The sequence below is a fragment of the Spinacia oleracea genome, chromosome 2 (assembly GCF_020520425.1).
Source record: "Spinacia oleracea cultivar Varoflay chromosome 2, BTI_SOV_V1, whole genome shotgun sequence".
NCBI lineage: Eukaryota > Viridiplantae > Streptophyta > Magnoliopsida > Caryophyllales > Amaranthaceae > Spinacia > Spinacia oleracea.
This window is the reverse complement of record NC_079488.1, coordinates 110,515,670-110,530,965: the sequence shown is the minus strand read 5'-3', so window position 1 is coordinate 110,530,965 and position 15,296 is coordinate 110,515,670. Positions and strand designations below refer to the sequence as shown.

The window sequence follows — 15,296 nt, the reverse complement described above, 5'->3', positions numbered from 1 at the left end:
TATATAAAAAACTCTAAGAATAGTCAAAGTAGATTATATGAATAGTGGTAAAAGTCCAAACGTTGCGATTATTAAAAGACGAAGGAAGTATGAGTTGGGTCAAAAGTTAAGTTGTGTTAACTAAAAAAAAGAAGGAATGAAGTATTCAATATCCTAACAGATTTTTAATATCCCGGTAAGGGTTTACCACTCTACCTCATTACCTGTTTATGATTAAAGCTTTTAAAACTATTACTTTTAATTTTTTAAGTGCCCATATCACACCAACTCTTGTGTAGTACTCCCTCCGTCTCTTAATACTCGATCCGTTTTAATTTTTTGCACTATTCACATAATTCACTTTGACCCTATTTTATTTCTAGTGTATGAAAACGAATGTTAGTATATAATATATTGTTGGCTTCATCTTAATATATATTTTCAAAATATTAATATTTTTATAAGTTTTTATAATATGTAGTTAAATAAATTAGTGGTCAAAGTTGTGCATTGACAAACGTGTCCGGTCAAAACAGGTCAAGTATTAAGGGACAGAGGGAGTACTTCGTATTCCGTATTCTGTATTCAACAAATATTTAAGCTTTTTCCTGTTCACCTTATGTTGACTTTCTTATACGGAGTAACTAATAAGTTCATACTCCGTATAAATTTGTATAAGGGTTGATAAATTCAAATAAAGATGAAAAGTTGTATTTGTGTTGATATAAGTTCAGATAAATGAAAATCATGTGAATAGAAGTACCATTAAACTTGTAATAGTCTAACGATGATTTAACACAAAGTAATAGACAACTAGGGAAGCTGCTGATGTTTGGTGAGAAAAACGATATGTAGGTTTAACACATTGATGAACTACTCCGTATAAAGTGTGTCCCCTTCCCCTATCCCGAGTTTACCGGAGGCTTTTGATTCCTTCAAACGACCAACCGCCATGTAAATGTCATGTACAGAACTAGAGTAGCAGAACATAAAGGGTCAAGTGTAACAATTGGTAATTTGGTAAAACAGTTTGTTCAACTCTCCATATGATTGTTAAGGATTTATAGCGTCTGCTTCACTATGGAGTGCACACGAGTAGAACAAAAATAATCAAAGGGAACAAAAATGACTAATGACTCATTCACATATTCACATTCGAGAGTTGAAACAGAGAAAATACACAAACATTATGCATCTTTGAGAAATTTGCCTGAATTACTGAATTGCTCGCTTAATCCTTATCCTTATAAATGGTGTTAGGCATATCTTTTATACAAGTGAAAACGAAGTTACAATTCTACATAAACATAGTAAATAGAGATTCATGCTAAACTAAAGTGTTATACCCTACAAGAGTTAAAATTGAACTGTTACCATGACCAACCCTGTTAGCAAGTTAAAATTTAAACAATAGAACTAACCCAATTAAAGGTCAATGATCTTGATTTTTCCTCTGTTGCCACTTGGGTCAGTATTAGATGAATTCGCCTCGAGCATCTTTGTGATTATTGGACCACAAATTCCCTCAACTTCTTTCATCGTATTCTCAAACTTACAACCTTCGTTTCTAAACAATAGACCTTAATATTCAGCAAGTGTAATTTACTACAATAGTCAATAGTCCATGCATTAGTGGGTCTGGGATGGACTGATGGATATGTAAACTTTTAATTAGCAAAAAGAATAATTGAATAAAGGATCCATAAAAAACAAAACAAAAATTGTGCAGAAATTACATGGACTGATGTATGTTAACATGTCTTGAAACTTTGTTTTCAGCATCTCTAAATTTCGTTGGAATAAAAGCCATAACAAACAAAACAAAAATCGTGCAGAGAATCCCCACAGACGGCGCCAAATTGTTTCGGGGTTGAAACGATAGTAGGAGCGTCCTTGGTATCTTGAGTTCCGGTCTCGTGCGGTGCCTGCAAGATGAACTCCGGGCCAAGGGGGGGTCCCCGAGGCGGAGCCTCCGACGCTCAAGTCAGTACAATTGATGTATAAAATGAGGTGTTTAGGGGAGAGAGAGAGTAGGGTGGCTTCTCTAGGGTTAGAGAATGACCCCTTTTACCTTGCCATTTGAGGGGTATATATATAATGCCTTGTTGGGCCTTTGAGGCCTTGTAAGTGATATTGGGCTTGAGTGAGTTTTATTGGCTTTTGGGTTAATGGTGAGCCCATTTTAACACCCCAACAAATGCCCCCCAGACCCAATTCTATTTGAAAAATGGGTTGGGTTTTGATTTTGATCACTTCCAAGTGAAAGTCAATTTCAGCTCAGAATTTTAACCTCGGCTCGGATTGTAACATCGGTTCGAGTTGTAATTTCGGCTTTGATTTTACCTTCGGTTTTATCCTTCGGATTTTTACCTTCGGCTCGGTTTTATCCTTCGGATTTTTACCTTCGGCTCGGTTTTATCCTTCGGATTTTTACCTTCGGCTCGGTTTTTACCTTCGGATTTTTACCTTCGGCTCGGTTTTATCCTTCGGATTTTTACCTTCGGCTCGTTTTTATCCTTCGGATTTTACCTTCGGCTCGGACTGTAACATCGATTCGAGTTGTAATCTCGGAGCGATTTTTAACCTCGCTCTTCAAATCCGGAGATCTGTTTAAGAACGTGCTTCTAAAATCGGCTCGGATTGTAACATCGGTTCGAGTTGTAATCTCGGAGCGGCTTTTTACCTTCGGCTCGGATTGTAACATCGATTCGAGTTGTAATCTTTGAGCGATTTTTAACCTCGTTCTTCAAATCCGGAGATCTGTTTAAGAACGTGCTTCTAAAATCGGCTCGGATTGTAACATCGGTTCGAGTTGTAATCTCGGAGCGGCTTTTTACCTTCGGCTCGGATTGTAACATCGATTCGAGTTGTAATCTTTGAGCGATTTTTAACCTCGTTCTTCAAATCCGGAGATCTGTTTAAGAACGTGCTTCTAAAATCGGCTCGGATTGTAACATCGGTTCGAGTTGTAATCTTTGAGCGATTTTTAACCTCGTTCTTCAAATCCGTAGACTTGTTCGGAGACTTGCTACACAATTTTGATCTTCAATATTTGTTGTATTTATGTTTGTCAAACATGAATTTATAATTCGTTTTGAACATGATGAACAATTTGAGGTGTATGCTCTTGCAAAATGACTTAGAAATTTAGACAATGTCTGCCAAATTAAGTCTCCAAGAATATTAGCATTTTATCAAATTAATCAAGTCAAGTAAATTATTAATGTTGACAAGAAATATAGTACAAAGCTTAAATAAATAGAATACTTAGCTTTGAGGTTGGGCCACTCAGTTTTTGTATTTAGACCAGATTGAGTCAGTTTGTTCGGCCCATTGTATTGCTCGGCCATCCTTAGCAAATGAGCTTCGGAACTGTCTGAACTGAGTTTTGGTGCTGAGCTAGGGAGCTGCTGACCCCGGCAGTAACTTTCAGGTACTGAGTTTAGCCTCGGGGACGAGGGCTCGGACCGTGGCTCCACCTTCGGACGAGTTAACCTCGGCGGGCCAACTTCGGATCTCTGAGTACTTGCCTCGTGTGAGTTAACCTCGGAAGCGAAGCTATGCTCGGCATTGACCTCGGTACTGAGTTTGGACCTCGGGAAGCTCTTCGGGAGGTCACCTCGGGGTACCTTTGGCTAGTCTTTGAGGTATTTTGCCAAACACCTTGTGGGCGTCAACTAAAGTTGTAGTCATGAAGTTTCTCTTGTAGTAGCTTTCACGACCAAGTTGATTATTATGAACTCAACCATGAGGTAACTTCATTTCCATAGCCCAGTTGCAAGCTCAAAGCTGTGAAGTGTTTCACTTCTTCGTATGCTCTTTCAACATACAGAATTCGCTCTGACCTCCGATGGGCTGACCTCGCCGGGTCAACCTCGGGAGTTCGGACCTCGGGAGCATGATCTCGGACCTCGGTACTAAGCTCTTGGAGCTGGTGTGCTTGATTTCGGCACTAACCTCATCAATCGAGCTTCTGAACTGAGTTTTGGAAGGCTGACATTCATTCCGGCATTTTGACGAACACCTTGTGGGCATCAACTGAAGCTGTTGTCATGGAGTTTCCTTCGTAGTAGCTTCCACTTTGTCTACGGTCAGCCTCGGGAGGTTTTGGTCCAGACCTCGGGGAGACTTTTCTACTTCAGGAGATGAATTTCCACTTTTGATATGTCGGCCTGATGCTATATGTCAGCGATGAAGAGTAGTGATCCGTATGCTCGGATGCTACTTCTGGATAGAAATTGCACTCATACCCACAACCGACATTTCACCACCATTTGCTGAGACACCAAGAGATAAAGGGGTGACGTCTACAAGAATATATCTTTCGTAGTACTACCCACACCACTTAAGACAGCAGCATGTACAGCAGCACCATATGCAACAGCCTCATCAGGATTGATGCTTTTACAAAGCTCCTTACCATCAAAGAAGTCCTGCAACAACTCCTGAACCTTTGGAATTCGAGTCGATCCACCAACAAGAACAACATCATCCACATCATCCCTCTCCATCCCAGCATCTTCTAAACAACTCTCGACAGTTTCCACACATTTCTTAAACAAATCCATGTTCAACTTCTCAAAACGTGCACGGGTTATTGTCGATGTAAAATCAATGCTGTCGAAAAGGGAATCAATCTCAACTGTAGTCTGACAATTTGAGGAAAGTACTCGTTTAGCTCTCTCAGAAGCAACCCTCAATTTCCCAAGAGCTTTAGGATTCTTACTAATGTCTTTCTTATGTTTCTTCTTAAACTCCTCCACAAAATGACTCACAAGTTTGTTATCAAAGTCCCCTCCACCAAGGTGAGTGTCTCCACTAACTGCTTTAACATTGAATTTCCCATTTTCAATGGAAACCAAAGAGACATCAAATGTTCCACCACCAAGATCGAACACTAAGATATTCTTTTCGGTTTCATTGTTGTTTATACTGTTTGTGTCAAGACCATAAGCCATGGCAGCAGCTGTTGGCTCGTTGACGATACGAACAACATTAAGCCCTGCAATTGTTCCAGCATCTTTTGTTGCTTGACGTTGGGAGTCATTGAAGTATGCTGGTACAGTTACAACAGCATTCTTTACAGTGCTGCCAAGAAAAGCCTCGGCAATATCTTTCATCTTCGTAAGTATCATTGAAGAGATTTCCTCAGGAGTAAATTTCTTCTCTTCACCGTTATAAGTGACCATAAACACGGGCTTAAGCTTGTCTTTTTTGTATGACTGATCAGTTTCTGCAATAACTTTAAATGGCCAGAATGTCATGTCTTTTTGTACCGTTTCATCACTGAATCTTCGACCTATAAGCCTCTTTGCATCTACGTCATGATCGAGCAGCCCACGTTAATTTACATAAGCAGAAAGACAGGCATCAATGCATCATATAGAACAAACCCAATTTACAAGTTTAAAGAATCTGTAAATAGTCATACTTTCCTCTTAAAGATAACAAAAACGACATGAAAATTGCTTTATTTTGCTCTTTAAAACTGTTTAATCCTGCTGAAATGACGAAATTGTAAAGGAATTGCCATTTTTTCAAGTACCACACAGTCCTTCGATACTTGCATACAAAATACGGTCCCTATTTGTTTTTCTTAGGTAAAATGTGCTTTATTAAGGCTTTGAGCCAATTTTTTGCAAGAAAATGGGGGTAACATTGTGTTTTTAACTTTTTTGAGCATACGCAAGTAGAGTAAATGATGAGACCTATTACTATATAAGGAATGGAGCAATATGTAAAGGACGTACTAAAATAGAAGATGAGGGAAATAAAATGGGGAATGAGGAAATATGTAATACGGTAATAGGCAGGACTAACAAATTAAATAAACTCTTCCTTTTCTCTAACAACCAAAATTGTAACATTTTTTAAAGTTTGTATCCTCCCTATCAAGTTTGTAACATGTGACAATAGCAGAGCTGTAAAAACAGGTCATCGGGTCGGTTTGGGTCGGGTCATCTCGGGTCTCGGGTCATGATCAGGTCGGGTCGGGTCGGGTCAATATTCCATTCGGGTTGAGTTTGAGTTCGGTCGGGTCGATTTCAGGTCGGGTCATATCGGGTTTTTTCTTATCCCGGGTTCAAGTCGGGTCACATTTCGGTCAGGTTTGCTTTCGGGTTCGGGTCTTATCGGGTCGGGTTTAAGTCGGTTTATAGCAGATAATTTTGGATTCGGGTCTTATCGAGTCGGGTTTAAGTCGGTTTGCAACAAGTTATTTTCGGGTTCGGGTCTTAGTTTGGATTGGATAATAATCAGATCAAATAGAATTCAGGTCGGGTCACTCTCAGGGACGGGTCAAACTCGGGTCTGATAATTAACCTATATATTTTATATTCTAAAAAATTTTGTTTAACTTATTTTAGAGCTAAAATTTTCAATATCTAGCAATAAATAATTAAAATAGATTTATCAATGAAGTTAATATTTGGTCGTGTCATTGATAACTCGGGTAAATCGAGTATCGGGATGTCATAGGTCGGGTCAATAACAGGTTTCGTCGAGTTACAATCGGTTTCGGGTTGACATCGAATAGGGTATTGAATCGGGTTCGGGTCATTGCTCGGTCGGGTCAGTTCGGTTATCGGTCATTTTCGGGTCAGGAGTCGGGTTCGGGTGTTACAACATCGGGTTAAAATCGGTTATCGGTTTTTTCGGGTCGGGTACAGGTCGGGTTTCGGGTTACCTATTTTACCGTAATTTCGGGTCATGGTCGATTACGAATTCGGTCGGTTCAGGTCGGGTCAGTGTTTTTGACCGCTCTACAATAGCATGCTAAATGTTTATAATTAAATTTTTGCAGTTCCTTCTAGGAGAAAATACGTATTACATCTATCTAAATACCCAATATTGATATGTTGATGGAAATTAACCATGTCTTAATTCAAGACAATGCAACTAATTGGAAATTAAACAACTACCGGAAATTTTGTGTTAAAGATAGAAGCATGGTAATAATGAGAAAGAGTAGAAATGAAAACAAACCGAAGATAGTGTTGGAGGGATTCCTGGTTGCTTGATTGAGTGCAGCTTCACCAATGAACCGCTCCGAGTCAGCAAAAGCAACCCAAGACGGGGTGGTTCGGTTACCTTGGTCGTTCGTGATAATCTCCACACGATTATCTCTCCAAACTGCTACACAAGAGTATGTTGTCCCGAGATCGATTCCTATTACTGGCCATTCTCCTATTTTCGCAGTTGCCATCTTTTTCGATTACTCTTTTACAAATGCAGGAAAAAAAACTAAAGGGAGTGAGGGAAGCGAAGGCAGAGAGTGAGAAAAAGAGATTTGGATGGTTTTCTAGTTAATGGCGATTTAAAGGTTGAATAATTAGTCAACTTCTGGCGGTCCAATTTCTGTTATTTACTCCGTAATTACTTCGTTTTGTAGGTTCACGCAACTTGGGCAACATTATTAGATGCATGCTTTTCTGAAATTATTAAATTGATACTCTCTCCGACTCTTTTTGTTTTTTACGTTTGATGTTTTTCACGCGATTCAACGACTATTTAATGTGCATTGAGATTTATCTACTTTTTTAATTAAATAAGAAAAATTACGTTTATTTATAATGTTTTCACTTTTATCAAAAATATGATATTAGGAAAATGAGAAATATTTAATGTCCAATAAATTTAATTGGTTAAAATAATATTTGGGCACAAATTTTGATAGAATATTAATACATTATGTGATAATATAAAAGGAAATGTAAAAAACAAAATGAAACACCCAAAATGAAATACGTAAAAAACAAAAAGAGACAGGGATATTTTGAAAGCGACGAGTACATAAGTAGCGATTTTTTACTACGTAAACCGTAGTAAGTTTTCTTCCTTTATTTTCAGTCATTTTGTTCCCCTGTGTAACTTTTGGTTACTTTTAAGGATTTTTCTATAACTTTCTCTCAAATCAATAAAACACTAAGGGTCTGTTTGGCAAGCTATTTCAATCACCTTAAATCATTAGGTGCTAATATGATTAGTCACCTTAAACAATTAGGAGTGTTTGGCAGATAGCTGAAATAAAATATAAGGTGGAAAAAAGTGACTGAAATTAAAACGTTAATCCAGTTAACGTTTGAGTGTCAGCTCCTGAAATTATTATTTTCTTTATAAAAAAAATTGATAATAAAATTCTAAATAATTGATAAGCCCAATTAGGTTATACTTTGTATTTCAAACCATTAGCTCTCTGAAACTATGATGCTTTGTAATTATTTTGCTAAAGTAATGGATTAAGCAACTCTTTCGAACCAAAAAAAAAAAAACCATTGTTTGATTACAACCAGGGAAATTTTTGCAAGTATTTGATTACTTCTTGCAATTAGGCAACCAATGTCGAACATTGATGCAGGAACCTTAAGAAAATTGAGTACTCCCTCCAATTAGGCAAGCTTAAGAGGTTAAAGTATTTTACAGCTTTTGGATTCTTGGTATATTTGATTTGTTAGTTGGAATTGAGTAAGAGGCAATGGATATTGATTGATTTGTCGTGACATTAGTGACTTTCCGGAAGGTTTGTGTCAAATATTGTGTAATCTCGTATCTTTCTCATTAATAACACACGTATATATAGTACAACTCATTACCTAAACCCTAGGTTACATATTAGGTAACATACCATAGTTAGGACTCTACAAAATATTCACAGAATAATATCTAATATCTTAACAATATCCACGGTTTCATAAAAAAAATTGTGTTTTATTCAAATATATACTACTCCGTGTTTTGTTTGCATTCTTTTAATTACAACAAATTACTACCAAACTTCTTTTTTTTTGTATATCTCAAAATTTAAACAAATGAAGCTATGTTTGGCAACCCTAGTTGAAATTAAACTGAAACTGATAAGGCAGTACCTGAAACTAATAAGATAGTTGTTTATATTGTCTGTTTGGTAGAAGTAGCTTTGTAAGTACCTAAAATATTTAGTAGTTTAATTGACATTTAATATATTTTGACATCTATAATTATTGACTTTGACTAGCGTTATGTAAGTAGGCAGCGAGAGGATCACAAAGTTGTTATTTTTTATACAATCAACATTTTTAACTTACTTCCTTTTGTCCAAAATACAATATATAGAGTAGTATACTCTTTATGATTATCGAAAGCATATGAATTTAGATCTCAAAATACTTCATATTACCTTGTCAAATTATTTATGTCAGTTACAAACTGTTAAGATATTAGATATTATTCTGTGAATATTCTGTAGGGCGTAAAACGTTTTCATGTAAAACGATTTTTCTCTTTTCAATCATTTTACGTTGTTTGGTTGGGTAAGGGATGTAAAACAATTTTACATTCTCCTTCAAATGTGGAAAACCCTTTTCCATTTGAAAGGGAGGGAAACCACTTTTCCTTCTTTCCTCCTTACCTCCCCCTCCTTTCTTCCCCTCAATCTTCACCATTTCCCCCCATTTTCCTTTAAGTTACCAAACAAAGGAAAACTAGCTTGGAATTGTGTTTTCCCTTGAAAATTGTTTTCCAAGGAAAATCGTTTTACATTGAAAACGTTTTACACCTTACCAAACGGAGCCTTTGTGTAAAATCAACGCCCTCAAAAATAGGCGATCAATTGCAAGTTTGCAACAGTTGTTTCTGGAGCTGACGAAAGTTCCCTTTTGGCTCTTTCTACAGAAGCCACAATCTTCAGAATGCCCTAGGATGATCACTCTTGTCTTTTTTGTGCTTCCTCTTAATTTCCTCAACCAGAGAACCTTAACATATTGTTGTCAAAGTCCCCTTCGCCACGTTGGGTGTCATTTTGTACCGCTTCATCACTGAAACTTCTGCCAATAAGCCTCTTTGCATCTATCATTGATAGTATGTAGGGAAGTTTGTTTAAAGGGTGAAAAGTTAAAAGCAAGCATTGAATTAAGCATAACATATTTCATTATAATTGCAAAAAGTATTATTACTTGCAACACTTTGGAGGTTCCAACAATTATAAATCAAACTAAGCTGTAGATGTTTAATTGTAAGGAAATATGGAAGGTTAAGATGAATTATTCTAACTCTCAAATAAGCTTCTAGATTAGTCATGATTCACGAAGGTCAAAGCTGATGGGCTTATCATTTTTATGCAAATGCACATTTTACATAAAAAAACAGATAGAGCAGAGTATCATTGCACATTGTAATCATTCTCTAGGAGTTTTCATAATAAGATTATACCATACTCGGCTAACAATTGATGATGCATCATGGAAGTGAAGAACAACAATTTGTAGATAGAGCCCCTAGAGGCCAAGCACAAGAACTAGGTCTCTCCTATTGAACGGCATACCAAAAGCATCTAGATTGTAGATACAATAACCTAACTTCACTGAAAATAAGTTTTAGAATGCATGTTTGCTCAAACAATTCTCAAAGCTACAGCATTTCATTTGAAACATACACCAGATTTGCAAATCCTATTTTTAGCAGATATCAAACTAAAGATGTGGAGTTGATACTACATTCTAGCCGAACATCAAGAAATGAGGATAAGCGAGTGAGTATGGTTGTTAGCTCTGTTCTCGCATCAGAAATTTTCAAGTGTCTTCTAAAGCTAGCATAGTAGCATTAAATCAATAGTCTCCGCGTGAATATTTAGCTAAAATGAGTAATATTTCGATCACCCAAGTTAAGTTACTTACTCTATCCCAATTTCATTGCCCAATTCTATTCATGATAAGCTTCATATAATCATATCTCTACTTGTTTCTCTAGAGTTGGGGCCTCCACCCATGGCGCAGCCCATCCACAATTCCACATACAAAAACCTTTTCTGTCTACTAATATCATATTTAAAACCCCAGTACAGAGGCATTTCGGATGGGGGTTTCAAAGAAGGGAAAGGTAATCACTACGAGTAGTTCAGTAACCTTATTTCCCTTTGATGTTGTTTGATTGACCTTGTATAAGAATCCCTTTTCCCCTTTTTCTTTCTTTATGGTGTTTCCCAATACCTTCTATTCAGATTCCCTCCACCCCCACCTCCCCTAGGGTTACACAAAATCCCCAAACTCCGATATTTAATGGAAAAACCATCCTTACCCCTACAGCCCTACCAAGCCGCCCACAACCGCCAGCAATTGGGCAATAAAATTGGGATGGAATTAATTTCAACTCCAAAAACCAAAATTAGGTCAGTTCTGATTCGAATATACAGAATTCGCTCAATTCATTGTAAAAATGTCTTAGTTCTAATTTAAAACAGTACAAAAATTCAGTGTACCAAATTGTAGCCAGACAACAGAAGTAACAGCAAGTACAATTAAACAAACCAAAGATAGTATTGGAAGGGTTTAAAGAGGCTTGATTCTTGGCAGCTTCACCGAAGGCGGTGGGAGTCGGTGTCGTACGGTTTCCCTGGTCGTTGGTTATGATTTCGACACGATCGTTACGCCAAACTGCGACACAGGAGTAGGTAGTTCCGAGATCTATTCCGACCGCCGGCCACTCACCGATATTAGGATTTTAGTGGTCTGTATTTAGAAAGATGAAAAGGAGCAATTTGGATTATACATCCGGGTGTATTTAAACTTAGCTATATATTCATTGAGTATTAACAATATGTTATTTGTATTGGAACTATATGTTCATTTAAAAGCATGGTGTACAGTGAACATTGACACCCGGGTACATAAACCATATTTTGATGAAAAGGGAATGTAATAGTGTGACGGTTTTCCGAGTTTCGGATCTTTGCGTATTAGTCAAAATATTTTCTTGTAGAGTTGTAGGTGTTTCAATTTTTCAACTCTACCAAGGCCCGAAGGCCAAAGCCCATTCTTTTCTCTTGATTTTTTTACCGTATGATGAAAAATAAAAACAACTCAAATTTTGGCTATTATAACAAAAATTATTCAACTTTAAGACACTATGCAATCCCAAATCTATAGTGGCTTGTTAGACTTGTCACATACTGATCACTTTATTTCTCTTGGACTGATTTGATTTGAACCTATTTTTTCTTATTTAGCTTAATTTGGACTAATTATCCTAGTTTAACTTTTTTTAATCTTATTTGATCTAAAATATATAATAAGATATTGAGATAAGGTGAATTAATAATGAGGTCTTGCTCTAGTCGGTTGAAGTTTATCCGACCCACACCTAAACCACCAGCACTAAACCCGACTCAGCAGAAACATTGAACCTGACCCGAATTTGACTTAACCTGAAATTGAACCGAGCCCGAATTTTTCTCGAACCAAACCGGCCGCCTCATACCAAAAAGGGTAAACCACCAATGAAACGCAACCCGAACACGGCCTGTAAGGCTGTAACTCCGCAAGTCATCTTGACCGACGTAACCCATATGCGGCCACCACGACCATTGCCGGGAGAAAATTGGGTAGAAAGCATCATAAATTCATAATTATAAGCACCTCAAGTATCGGAAGCATAATGATATAAGCACAGCCTAGTAGTTAAAGTAATTGTGTAAAATTCCAAAGAAAAGAACAAGTTTGCATACTAGACTTAGTTTATGTCCGATCTCATAAAATTTGCCAAAGTAAAAGAGCTAAAACCTGAACATATCAGCTAGTAGTAGATTATAGCTCTCTTGAGCGTTTCTCATCAGCAAAACGTGAGTAAAGGCTATTCAGCTCTTCCAACTTTTCCTCAAACTTAGAAGCTTCGACAAGATCAGAGTTCTCCTCTAGCCATTTTAATATCTGCTCCACAACATCCCTTATCTTCATCACCTCATTAGCTTCTATTTTATTGCAATCATTCACTGCTTCCTACACAACGTTGGCATAGCTCTCTAAAGCATTCTTAGCTTTCACCTTTTTCCTATATATGTTCTTCATCTTGCGCCTTGTATGTTTCAGCCTCTTGTACCATCCTCTCTATCTCCTTCTTTTGAAGCCGTCCCTGGTTGTTCTCAATGGTGATTTGGTTCTCTATTTTAGTACTTGTTTCCTTTGCAGATACTTTAAGAATTCCATCGACATCAATTTCAAAGCAGACGTCAAACTTGATGGTTCCCTTTAGTCCACGAGGTAAGCCATGAATACTGAACTTACCCAAGAAATGGTTGTCCACAGCAGTAGGTCTCTCGCCCTCATACACACAGAAATGAGAAATCTGCACATGTCTGATTGTCAATAATAGTACGTCGAGTTTTGTTCTTCTTCACTGGAATAGTTGTATTCCTCCGTAGTATGACATGCATATATGTCACCACTAACATCCTTTATACCGAGAGATAAAGGTGTGACGTCCACCAGAACTATATTGTCTTTCAGATTTTCAACACCGTACCATTTATGTTGGCAGCATGGACCGCAGCACCATAGGCAACAGCCTCATCAGGGTTGATGCTTTTGCTAAGCTCCTTTCCACCGAAGAATTCTTGCAACATGCAATTGCTCAACTTTTGGGATTCGGGTTGACCCACCAACAAGGACCACATCATGTACGTAACTCTTGGCATCTATTAAACACTTCTCAACAGTGTTGACACAATTCCTAAACAAATCCATATTTAGTTTCTCAAAACGTGGACGGGTTATGGTTGATGTAAAATCAATGCCCTCAAAGAGGCAATCAATTTTTGGCTCTCTCTGAAGCAGCCCTCAATCTTCCAAGAGCGATTATCTTTAATGTCTTTTTTGTGCTTTTTCTTAAACTCCTCCACCAGATAGCTTACTATTCTATTGTCAAAGTCCCCTCCACCAAGATGGGTGTCTCCACTAATTGCCATGACTCTGAATTCTCCCTTTTCCATTCTTACCAAGGAAACATCAAATGTCCCGGCCACCACCTAAGTCAAAAATCAGAATGTTTTTTGCAGGTGCATCACTACCAGAAGCCTTTGTGTCAATACCATAAGCAATAGCAGCAGCTGTTGGCTCATTGATGATACGGACAACATTAAGCCCTGCAATAGTTCCAGCATCTTTGGTTGCCTGGCGTTGGGAGTCGTTCAAGTATGCGGGCACAGTGACAACAGCGTTCTTCACTGTCGTTCCAAGGAAAGCCTCGGCAATATCTTTCATCTTCACAAGGACCATTCAAGATACCTCCTCGGGTGTGAACCTCTTCTCTTCACCTCTATAGGTTACCTGAATCAATACGGTCCCATCTATAACCTTGAATGGCCACAGTTTTATGTCATTTTGTACGGCTTCATCGTTGAATCTTCTACCAATAAGCCTTTTTGCATCTGTCATTGATTAGCGTGTAGACAAGGTCGTTAAAACATTCAAAAGCTTCACCTCACTACACACTCATCCTCCAGACATGCCTATTATAGTACTTTGATGAGCATTAGAGCATATAGTTCACTAAGTACCGCATATTTTAGTTCAAAGTTACAGCATGCATGTAATTTTATTTCATACTCCATATTAATCCAGACATAACATAATTAATCTGTCTTATCTCATTAACTTGAACAGAATTATTGTTCAAAATTACTTGCATTTGTTTGTTATTAAATCACCCCATGCATTGTTAATTTTCGTGATCAAGGTGGAAGAAAATCACCAAGAAAGAGCAAGGAACCCATTGAAGGAAGCTTAAAGCAGTTTTAGGAGAAAAAGAGAGAGCTAAATAAAATGTTTTGTTTCATTATTGCTCAACCCACTAATGAATACAACAGAGAAGAGCTATATAAACAAGCTATTAAATTACATCAACCAGCTTTCCTTATATTAAGGAAACTATACAACAACCTAGTCAATTATTGACATGCATCTTCATATGCAAGAGGGATATCTCCAACATGCATGGATCATGCTGACTTCTATAAATTCATTGTTAACTTTGTCTATTACATTTGTTAATAAGAGATAATTGTAGCCAGATCGGTAACAAAAGTTTATTCTGGCGATCTCAAATTTACAATTGATCTTAGCTAAAGGGCCAGAAATTAACAAAAACTAATACTCGTAAAATCAAACAAACAGGGAGAGATAGATTAAGGGACATACCAAAGACAGTGTTGATGGAGTTCAAGGACGCTTGGTTCGTAGCAGCTTCACCGATAAGGCGCTCAGAGTCTGTGAAAGCAACCCAGGACGGTGTTGTACGGTTACCTTGATCATTTGCTATGTGTACGGGATCATATCCAGAGAGGGCAGAACATAAATGACAGAGCAAACCCTGTTTCCCAGGGCACACCCAAGTCAAAGAAAGACTCTAAACCCCAAGCCAAGTATATGCAGCCCAGGCAGATCAAACCTCCCCAGATCACGTGTAAAGATACAGAGCAGAGCTAGGCAAAGCTGCATCAGTCCAAGAAGGGACCTGCAGGCTAAACGACAACGACAAGGAATAAAGTACATCGCCGTCATACACGTGGCGGC

At 37.8% G+C, this 15,296-nt stretch overlaps 2 pseudogenes; both read right to left on the bottom strand.

Annotated features, from left to right (window-relative positions):
* Positions 1-4,200: 4,200 nt before the first annotated feature.
* LOC130467712 (heat shock cognate 70 kDa protein-like) lies at positions 4,201-7,183 on the bottom strand (annotated as a pseudogene).
* Positions 7,184-12,533: 5,350 nt separating this feature from the next.
* LOC110796163 (heat shock cognate 70 kDa protein 2-like) lies at positions 12,534-15,042 on the bottom strand (annotated as a pseudogene).
* Positions 15,043-15,296: the final 254 nt, after the last annotated feature.